This window comes from Siphateles boraxobius, unplaced genomic scaffold, assembly GCF_051911475.1.
Source record: "Siphateles boraxobius isolate OS27281-9 unplaced genomic scaffold, OSU_SipBor_1 13, whole genome shotgun sequence".
Lineage (NCBI taxonomy): Eukaryota > Metazoa > Chordata > Actinopteri > Cypriniformes > Leuciscidae > Siphateles > Siphateles boraxobius.
The window spans coordinates 2,009,939-2,021,266 of NW_027508733.1; the positions used below are offsets into that span (position 1 = coordinate 2,009,939).

An 11,328-nucleotide genomic window follows, 5' to 3' on the forward strand; every position below is an offset into this window, starting at 1 on the left:
TTTTCTTTTCTTTATTATGATGACTTTCTACTAAAATTTCAGAAATGTACAAAATAGAAAAAAATTAAAATACATGAATGGACAAAAAAAAAAAATAAGTGTCCTATCACGGACCCTTAATAATATGAAAAGAAAGTCAGAGTTATGGCAAAACAGATTTTACTAATATTTTTTTTCCTGGCCCACCCAGAAACCATAGCAACCAACTCAAAATGAGCAACACCAACGCTGTAAAATTGTGGAAAGTTTTGCATGGGGAAGCACGCTAAAAATAGTTTCAATCTGTGATTTCTAAGATAATGGTTCACAGCTTTCTCCAGAAATGACAGCAAAAGCAGCGAGGAGTTGTTTCACCAGCGCTGACGGCTTTCCTCCAAAGACTGTCAGTGCACTGCATGCAAGTAGGCCTACACGTCCTAAACAAACAACATTAAGGCCTTGGCGAAGAAGAAACCCGTATACTGATATATATCTTTCTAGAAAAAACTCTCCGTCTGGCTTTCATGCTCGAGTGACTTTGAATAAAAGCTTGTCTGCTGCTTTATAGAGCTACACAATGTTTAATTAAGGTTGCAACAGGATCCTGCCGCTGTCGATTTCTTATAAAAATCACTGTTTTGTTACTGTGCCGAAGGGATTTTACTGCAGACGAGACACCAATAGGAATTTAAGAGACTCCAGCAAACTTAAAGAAGCTGAGTAGCGGCCCACAAATCTCCTGGTCTGTAAGCAGTTCTCCCGCTCGACATCAGCAGTGATTACATGTCAAGAAAACACAATATTACCGCAGGTTAGCGTTCGTTATGAAGCGGCTTTATGCTGCAGATCACTGAGCCTGAGGAAAACACATGATGATAAACAGCCAAAACAACAAATATGGGACGATCTGATCGTCCAGTTGCTAGGGAAACCTGTTCGAAAACAGTCATTATGCTAGTAAAAATATATTACACTAATAAATATATATTGACTATTAATTATAATAAATGTTGTTGGTGCCACTAGCTTATACATTCATGGATTGGCCTACCTATTTGAAAATAGTAATCTAGTAGATTTAGTGATGGCAATTTCAAAACTTCATGAAGCTTCGATGCCTTTACGAATCTTTTGTTCCGAATCAATGGTTCGGACTTCGAAGCGTGTATCAAACCAGACAACAGGCTTGTTCGACTTGAACCGGCGCTGCGCAGACCGATCGGTTGATGACATCAAAGTACCGCGAGAGCGATTCAAAAGCATAAGGAGCCGTCTGCTCTCTAATCGCTCTCGCGGTACTTTGATGTCATCAACCGATCGGTCTGTGCAGCGCCGGTTCAAGTCGAACAAGCCTATCGTCAAACTGCCAGAGTCACGTGATTTCAGTATACGAGGCTTCATTACGTCATAACTGTTTCGAAACACTTCGAAATTTCTATGGTTCACCGATGGGAGCGATGATCTGTCAACCCATGAATCAGTGTCTGTGGGTTTTACCTGATCTCTGATTTATACATCTCTAGTTTTATACATTTGTAGACATTTTAATTAGACATTAGTATATAATTAAAATGAGGTATTTAATAGTATTATTGGCCTGTTTAGCTGAACCATTCGGACAGACAAAACAAACCCTGACAATTGATAAAAGAACACGTTTACCCATGATAATCTTATTAGATGATTAGATAATTGCATTTGAAAGATTTTACTTTCAGTAAAAAAATTGCAATAGAAAGTAAAATGTGTTTTTATGCATGTTTGACCCGGGTTTTTGTTGCATTTACACTGTTCTGACCACTAGGGGTCACTATTCAACCGTTTCAGTGTTTCACGAAGCCTCGATCTGCCCACCACTAGTTGATATATATTAACTACTAAGTATATATATAAATATACAGTATACAAAATTTTATATACAGCATCATTTTATACTGTGATAAAACTTTCAGAAAATGTTAAACTTGACATACAATACACATATTGAAACCACTCACTGTTGCAAATACAAAAAATGCATCACTATTATTAAACAATAAAAATATATGCCAAACTACGAATTATTAAATATAACATTAAATGATTTCAGAACATATAAAACATAAAAAAAAAAAAAAAAAACACTAAAACATCTGTGGACAAATCACCAATCCTTCCTTTATCATTTTAACGTTGTCCGCCAAACAGATGAGACTAATAATGTTTCTCTTGTCACGTTACATCCTCCCTAATCATCCCCAGCTGCAATAAGGCATCATTACTTATTAAAAACAGACATAAACTTAACGAGACCAGCGTCGAGTGCAAATATGAATCTGTGGCCTCTTGGGGAAAATCCCGTTAGCGTGTCGCTCGGTGTGACTCGTCCACAAACACCTGTCAGCCAGCGGGAACGCCAAAGCTAGCCTGCCTTTCGGTCATTATTTCATTTCTCATGCTGTGCTTACATTTCCGTCTCGCCTCGGGTCATTTGGGCTTTCTTGTGCTCGGGAAAAGGTGCGACATCATGACGAATGAATGAAAGAGCATTAGCTGTTATTAAAACGTTACAGCTGCGGGTGTGCTAACGCTATTCTTTAACTTCAGCTGGGTGTGAGTTATGAGGGAGAAACTGAGGTGTTTTTGAAGCACGGTCGATCTGTCAGAACTGAATGCCCACGGCCTCGGAGACCTGTCAGCCAAATTACTAAATAACTTTGGCAAAGTTAGCATCAACAACATTATGTTCACTCACCGGCTTGTCATTAGCATTTATGAATGATAGGCTAGCTGCAAACAGTGACTCATCTAACTTCAGTTAACACACACAAGCAAGCAGGAATAATTTCATAAAAAGGTTGAATTGTAATTTTTTTGGGACATTTACCAATTCACAATCAAAATGGATTTTGCCATTAAAATGGCACCAAAATCACATGCTAATTCACATCTGTGCACTGAAAAGTCCAGTTTCCCGGCTACCAATTTGCTAGCAAATTAGCCGATGGCATGCAATGCTACAGTGTGAAAACCTGGAGAATATTTGACTTTAAAAGCTTCTCCTCTTAATTGAAATTATAGAGTAAAACAGTTTTGGAGATGAGTTTTGGAGAAATCTGAGCACATAGAGCTAGCATGAATACATTAAGCTAGCTATGTCTCGCCATTGATCGCTAAAACATCATTAGCCTCAGTTTTTGACGGTTGACCTCTAGAGTTTGTCAGTAATTTCCTGAGGGGCACCATCTTTATGAAAAATATTGATGTTGTGATAAATGCGTATAAACTTTTCTTAACGAAGCCAGCCTGCTAGGCTATTTTTGACTGTATTTTTTGAATGTGGAAAGCTTGACAGCTGATGTTATGATGTTTGTAGCAGACATTGAAACAGCTGCTTAATGCCTTTTATTATTCCACACCCACATTAAAAGCGTGTCTCCGGGGCAATCTTTAGTCATAGCCTGGCACAGTCAAATGATAATGTCTAACATCGGATGCTAATTCGCTTTTGAGGAATTCTTGTTTTGCATGTATGTGAATGATAAATTGTTTTTAAGGGCATTTAAATAAGTCGCTTGTCATTAACATTTGCGGTGAGCAACAGAATGATAATAATCAGGATTATGCACAAAAATGTTCACATCTAAGTCGAAAATGCATGGTGTTGTGCTTTTATAAAGACTGGTTTAAAGGAAATACTTATTTTTTTACCTTAAAACCTGTGGTGGAAATTTTAAACTGAATATTAAACCATGTTTCTAACATCTAACCTTATCTAACATACTAACACTTTGAAACACCATGAACTAAAACGTTCTGTTCTGTGTTTTTGAATGTTGTTGCCCTATGTTTCCATACCCCTGTTGAGTGTAAATATAACATATATGGGAAATGAAACTAGACAGATGACTAGGTTAGAAACCTACAAACTTTACAATGAAGAAATCATTAAAACAAAGTTTGCTTTAGTAACAGAAAGGTTTGCATATGAAGAACCAATCAAATTCATGTCATTTTGCCAAACCTCCCTATTCTATAAAAACGGTTGTATCCTTGTTTACTGGTGGGATTCTCAATGGGATTTGTCTGAGATCCTCCGGTTAGCTTAAAGCTTCTTCTTGGGAGAGATGCTCTGAGAACTGCTCGAGTACTGTCTCTCCCGGCCGTGATTAAAGCATTTGAAGGATATTTGCTGAAGTCTGTTTGTTGATTATTCCTGCACAGGAAGTAAGCTAGTTAGTGCAACAAGTTATTTAGCGAAACACTAGAGACCTTATTCCCGAGTGATAGTGTTCGATAGGGGACGAGACGCCGTTCGACGCTTTGTGAGACTCTTAGGCTGGGTTAGATTGTGTCAACTCACACGTTCAGAGGTAATAATATTTTCAGGTGCAACCTAAGTCAGGTGCGTAGAGGAAAAGTCTACCACACACACACACACACACACACACACACACACACACACACACACACACACACACACACACACACACACAAAGTTTTTAACATGTCTAATAAATATAAATAAATAAATAAATAAAATGATTGTATTTATATTAATATATATATATATATATATATATATATATATATATATATATATATATATATATAAATATGCAAAAATATTACATTTAATTAATTGTATTATTTTATATATATATTAATTTTATTAAATGAAAAACAATATATAATATATTATATGTATATTATAACTATATGTATATTGAATACATTGAATATAAATACACAATATAATATTAATTATATATTGTTTTTCAAATTTACAATAAAATGTGTGTATATATATATATATATATGTAAATAATTATATAACTAGGATTATATATCTAAACTTATATTATATAAATTAGAATATAACAATAATATAATCTTTATTGTTTACATCATATAGTAGGCTATATCACATCGTACAGTATCATATAATAAAATATATTTATTTTACAAATTTAATGTAATAAATACTACACTTTACTATATATATATATATATCTTAATTATATTTTTTACATGTTTATGTATTAAAAAATATATAAATACATTTTAATTCATATAATTTTATATATAAATTAATTAACATGTATGTTTTGTTTATGTGCACACACTTACATGTTTTAATATATAAATATACAATTTTAAGAGCACAACGGCAGTAAATTTGCAGCAGAATTGTTAGGATCATGACTCGATTTCTTTCGTTCACCTCGACATGACTCCAGTCGGCCATCTTTGATTTCCAGCGTTACACCCTTGAAGAGCGCGTTCCTTCCCGCCTAAATACAGAGACATGAGAGGTCACTCTAACTTGCGTGGAAGAGTAAAGCCTGTTTCGTGTGTGTGTGTGTGTGTGTGTGTGTGTGTGTGTGTGTGTGTGTGTGTGTGTGTGTGTGTCGCTGCCTTTCTCACAGTCTCTCCTCCATTTCTTTGTTTTATATTCGTGTAACCTTCAAGGCGTAATAATCTCGTCTAATCCATTCCCCTGACTGTAAACGCGCTTTATTATGTTCGGGCTGAATATTCAGTCTCCCGGGTCTCGGGTTAAATGTTTGCACAGTAAATACGCCAGTATCAGGTCAAGATAGAGATTTATAAACATTTATTTTGCTGTCTCTTGGACTTGTCACGGCACAAATATGAATTAATGCATAATTAATTATGCAGTCGAAATGCTGCCTTCAAGTCATATCGAAACGATCGTATTTCCGAGACGTGCGCGCGCATCACCGCTGGGAGACTCGAGTTTAATTTCAGACCTGAACTTTGAGGGCGTCAAAAGAAAGAAGTAAATTGGCTTCGGTCATGATTGTGTTTTGATTATCAATGTTGACTACTATTCATGAAGAGTTGCCAGTATGAGTGGCTAAGCGAGTATAAATAAATAAAGTCTAATGAGATTATGTAAGTTTATACAAGTTATATAAGTTTATATAAGTCTTATTTCACAGTAACAAATATTATTTAAGGGACAAATGTTGACGAATACAGATGAGGTAATAGGGTTTGGGCATGTAGCCTATGCTAATTGTATGCTAACGATGGGGGCATGCTTCCTTCCTCATTGACAATACATTGAGAATTTAAAAAGTCATAGTTATGGCATACAAAGTCATTTAGAAGTAGAAATTGATTTCATTCACATTATGAGATAAAAAGTCATGATTATGACAATGAAGTCAAAAAATGACATACTAAGTCATATTTATGACATTAAAAAGTCAAAATTATGACAGACAGTTATATATGGAAAGTCGGCTTAGTATGTCATCATTTTGACTTTTTATCTCATAAATATGATTTAGTATGTCAATTACATTTTATGTAAATTTTCACTTTAATCTCAATTATGATTTAGAATATCACAATTTAGACTTTTTAACTAATAATCATGACGTGCTATGTTAATTTGGAGTGTTTATGTCATAATTTCGCATTATTTTTTTCTTTGTGGCAGAAATTGGCTTTCATAGAATATGATTTTGATGGAGAATAATAAATAAATAAAGCTGAACTTGCTGAGAAGTGTGAATCATTGGTTTCCTGTCAGGACTATATCAGAACAGCTTTTTCCTCCTCATCATCCCACACCGTCCGTTCGTCTGTCTTTGCTTAGGAACTGCGCGTCGATCCAGAGCTTCTTCGACACAAACGCTGCCCTGTCACAGCACAACACGCTTATTCACCTCTCCTTCTAAAAATAGTGCTCTTGTTTCCCTCTGTGCAAGCCTGGCCAGACCTTCACAGGAAATGACACGTACAGTACAGGCCAGTCAATCTGACACCAGGCATGAACTTTACAGTTAATAAGTGTGCAACTGTATATATATGTCCTGAGTTTGTCGTTATTGGCCAATTTATTGTACGGGACTTTTCCACTGAAAACCCTCGGAAAACATAGAAACAGCAATACGTACTTAAGTAAGCTAATGCTGCATTCATGCCATGTTGTAATTACCGTAATTTCGAGTCAATAACATGTAACGTTCAATGGCGACACTATCAACGCCTAAATTAATCTGCAGCAGTCATGTGGTAGGAGTATGAGCTCTCAGAAAATTCCCAGTTTACAAGCTGTAATTAGGGGGCTATTTACATGAAACCGTTTCAACTTTATACGCTAAACTTTTTATGCGTTTTGGCTGTTCGTTTACATGACAACGGCGTTTTGGGTAAACTGTTTTTAAAGTGCACGTTTTTGAAAACGGTCTCCGTGAAAACAACAAAAACGCGAATCTCTGAAGACGATGACGTCATGCACATGCGTCGTTTTCATGGATTCGTGTGAATGGGGATCGTTTTGGCAATGGTGGCGTCCGTGCGCGAAAAACCTCTCCGTTTTAAGCATATCGCTGTCGTGAAAACTTACCCTAGAGCTCTTTTTTAGAAGTTGGAATCTCGTAACTAATTGTGACATGGCATGAAACGCATCTTAAATACATGATTCTGTGGAACACATGACTGTGTCAACCAATGAACAAACAGCACTCATAACCACATGACCAGACAATGGACCAATGAGAACAAGCTGGAAACAGAGATCACATGACTGAATCACATGAGGGGAAGAGGGAGTCACATGACACTGACCATAAGAATATACAAAATAAAATACATGAATAGTCTTTCAAGGAATCCAAAACCATTCAAATATAGTTTTCATTCCATCTAAATTTTTGGATGTTCGCAATGCAATTTATGTTTGTAATGTGAAATATCTTCTGAATATTCAATGAGGGGAAAGAAGAAGCGCGGGACTTGTTTTTAAGGAAATAAAATGTATTAAAGGTGACAGAATTTATATTTTTAGTTTAGCTGTGACTGTTCCCAAATCTACAGACAACCTTGTTAATGAATAATAAACTTTATTTATTTATTTTTAAACTACTTTATTATATCATGCAGCCTATTTATTATTTATAAAAACGAATTTGTGAATTTTAAGTAAAGATTTAATTTTATTAACTGTGTATACTTGCAGTCATAAAATTATAAAGCTATATATCAGCATATCACCCAGCTGCTGCTCTCTAGATATTAGCATTGTCCATTGAAAATCTAATTTCCACCGCGCGCTAATATGAAGTGGGAAAATCCCGCCATAAAGAGATTTTCTGATCCGCTCATTTGTTAGCGTCTAGTTCTTGGTTGTTAAACCCTGTTCTACATTTGTGCATCTCAGCGTGACACCAGGTTGATCTCAGGACATTAATCACGATTCTGAATCCTCTTTAGTCCTTCATTTTCACCCGCGAGCTCAACAAAAGGCCATTCTCAGAAGAGGCTGGGAGAAGAACACGACTCTTTTTCTTTCTCATTAATTTTAGGCTTCGTAATAACTTTCGAGACGTCTGGAACAATTATATGCAGGTAAAATCTCACAGTCATATTCGGGATAATCTGCCGGTGTTCTGCCTCGGACGAAGCGCTGTGTTAAACACACACAACATCTTTTGTTTGTGGAGTTTGTTCGACTTTCAACACGACCAGATGAACCTCAAGCGAGGAAACATCTCTAAACTTCAGTCTGAGCTGCTGAACAGAGCAAAGTGCCGTCAAATAGCCTTCGTTTCAGGACAAACAGACCTGAGATAGGTTTTTCTTTAATTGCTAATAATAATGCACCTTTTTACACCACAGACTGAACAACATGAAGTATTGCTCGGTCATTGTTTGAGCTAAACTGGTATTATCTAATTGTGTAGTTAAATTTCACAGCTGACAGATATTCAACATAATTCATGTGTGTGGGTCTAACAGAAGGACGGACAAAACCAGTGAATTATCATCTAATTTAATAACTCTGAGTTCTTGTCATATTTTATTACCATTTTCTAAACTATAGCGAATAAACCGTGATAATGTGAGAAATGTTGAAGGTGTTCATTTAGGTTTGACTGTATAATGATATCGTTGTGTTTATTATAATCTCGCGCTGCAGTTTTGTCTCTCCCGCTTCTCGCGCGCTTTTAAGCCAGGATGGATTCTGATTGGTTGCTAATATTTTTTTTTATCGTTTAACAGCTGCAAAAAATAGTCCTGAAAGTGATTCCGCAATGATATCGTTTCTCGGGTCTTTATCGTTAGTTGTGTGGATTCTGCTTGTCTTTTAGTACTACTATATCTTTATTGTTTTTATAGTTATCATCTTAGTTGTGAACATTTGTAGGAAAACAAAAACAGACGTTTAGCAGAATCACCAAGAAAATTATAAAAGTATTATAAAATATGTTACTGACTGAAAATTACACCTTATTCGATAATTGCCACCATTCAATCAAAACAAAACATATTTTAAAATAGTTTACTTTTCACTTTATTAGTTTTTTCTCCCACTTTGTATCATACAAAACTAAATCATAAATAACAAATATCACACTTAAATAAGATATATTATAAATAAGATATACTGTGTGTGTATTAAATATTATATATATATATATATATATATATATATATACAGTATATATATATAGATATATATTAGCCTATATTATATAGAATTATATAATAAAATATATTTTTACAAAATTATAAAAATAAAAAAATCAACCTTCAGTATGGCAAAAATGCTTTTGATAATGTTTGTTACTTTTTTAAAACAGGAGCATTAATTTAAGATAGCTTGCGCTTTTATTTAGGTACCATTCAGATCACTTGTATATGTGAACTTCTAATATGTCGCCTCATTTACTTGTACGCAAAGTCAATAGTGCAATTTGCGTTGTTTATGTGATGAGTAATTCATTCCCCCATAAAAGACATAAAATGTCCTTTTCTCTGATCTTCAAGCACTTTGTGCTTCAAATCAAGTGTTTCAGTGGTTCATGGCTCGCAACTCTTCATCCAAGACTATTTGAAATCCCAATGGAGAAAATGAATGGGAAAAGCACTCCAAACTGCTATGTTTTTGGGTGAAATTGCCCTGCAAGTCAGTAGCGGCCTCCGTTTTTGGTGCAGAAAAGCTTGAGGATCCGCTGAAGCGACGGAGGTCCTTGCTTGACATTCAGAGCCGAGTCTGTGATTGAGAGCTCCAGTAATTGCCTCTGAAAGCAGTCGAATGTTTTCATCGCCAGTTAAAGCGCAGCGGCCGAAGTCGTTACTTACTGAACCATGTAAAGATCCCGCCACCCCAGAAGTCGGCTGCATTAAGTTAATAATCACTTTCCCCTTTCATCCGCCTCTTTTTCGCTTTATTTAGGGAACGCCACACCGCGCGGGACAAAGAGCGCCAGAGCCTGGAGAGGAACAAATAACACATTGTCAACAGATCGCATGAGTGAAGCGTTCATGCTCCACTAGACTCAATTATAATTTACTTCACCAATTCTACAGCATTAAAAGAAGCCAGAAATGATGCTTATTCATCCAGAGTCGCGAAGGCTTGAAAGGCCTTGAGTTGCTTATATTGGTTCTCAAGTGCCGTTTATCTCTCATACATAAAATTAAAGCCAGTTGAGAAGTTTATTGACGGTAGTTTGAACCGATATTGATTGACCTTCTTCTAAAGAAGCAAAAACACAAGTTGACTTTAACTTTTACACTTGCAGGTCATTCAAAATGGACCAAAACATCTTTTTAGAGTCATACATGTACAGTACTATACGCCTCTTTTTTATCACACCGTCCTTTTTTTGAGTTTTCCAGCTACTCCGTCTCTCTGTAATCCCTGCATGAGCTTTAGGAAAGCCGTCTAAATGCTGCTGATGTCTGCAAGAGCAGTTCGGTGACTATTCTGAAGCCCTATGTGCACACTTTCTCCCAAACCTGTGAATCAAAACAAAAAAAACCCATTCGCATCCGTATCATCGCGCGCAGACTCGTCAGGCGACTGCGAGAGCCTAATAATGCGTTTCCCGTCCAAGATTGTATTAGCATAATGTTGCAGCGAGTGAAAGTTACACAGTTGCTATGGTGAAGCCATCAAAGAGACAGCTACCCTTAATATAGTATGAGCATATTACATTTACATATTCTGTTAGAGCGAGGAGATGTTTCACTTGAACACTAAAGTCTCACCGGCAAAAGAAAGTGCCTTTCAAAATGGGTAAAAAGATGCTTTTACAGCCATATAAAAGCAGAAAGACTGAACTAAACACCTTACAGCATCAATATATATTTTTTACATGCTGGATTTAACCAACCAAAGCATTTGGATTTGTCAGTATAGTGGAACAGAGGTTAAAGGTCAAGCCATAAAATCACTGAAAGGTCAGCGATCGTAATGCAGTTTCTCACACGCCTCTTGAAAAGGTGAACTGATGTTCATGCCAACTTAAAACTATTAAAAATTGATTTCTGTAAGTGAAAAAGCTGATATATAAGTTTTGTATACCGCTCAGAGTCATTCCTTAG

At 35.9% G+C, this 11,328-nt stretch overlaps 1 protein-coding gene across 1 annotated transcript in view; it reads right to left on the bottom strand.

Annotated features, from left to right (window-relative positions):
• ptprsa (protein tyrosine phosphatase receptor type Sa) overlaps positions 1–7,370 on the bottom strand; it is a 249,630-nt gene extending 242,260 nt beyond the window's left edge. The window contains exon 1 of the mRNA XM_077225921.1: positions 7,343–7,370. The gene's annotated coding sequence lies outside the window, so the exon portion shown is untranslated. The remainder of the gene's footprint in view (positions 1–7,342) is intronic.
• Positions 7,371–11,328: the final 3,958 nt, after the last annotated feature.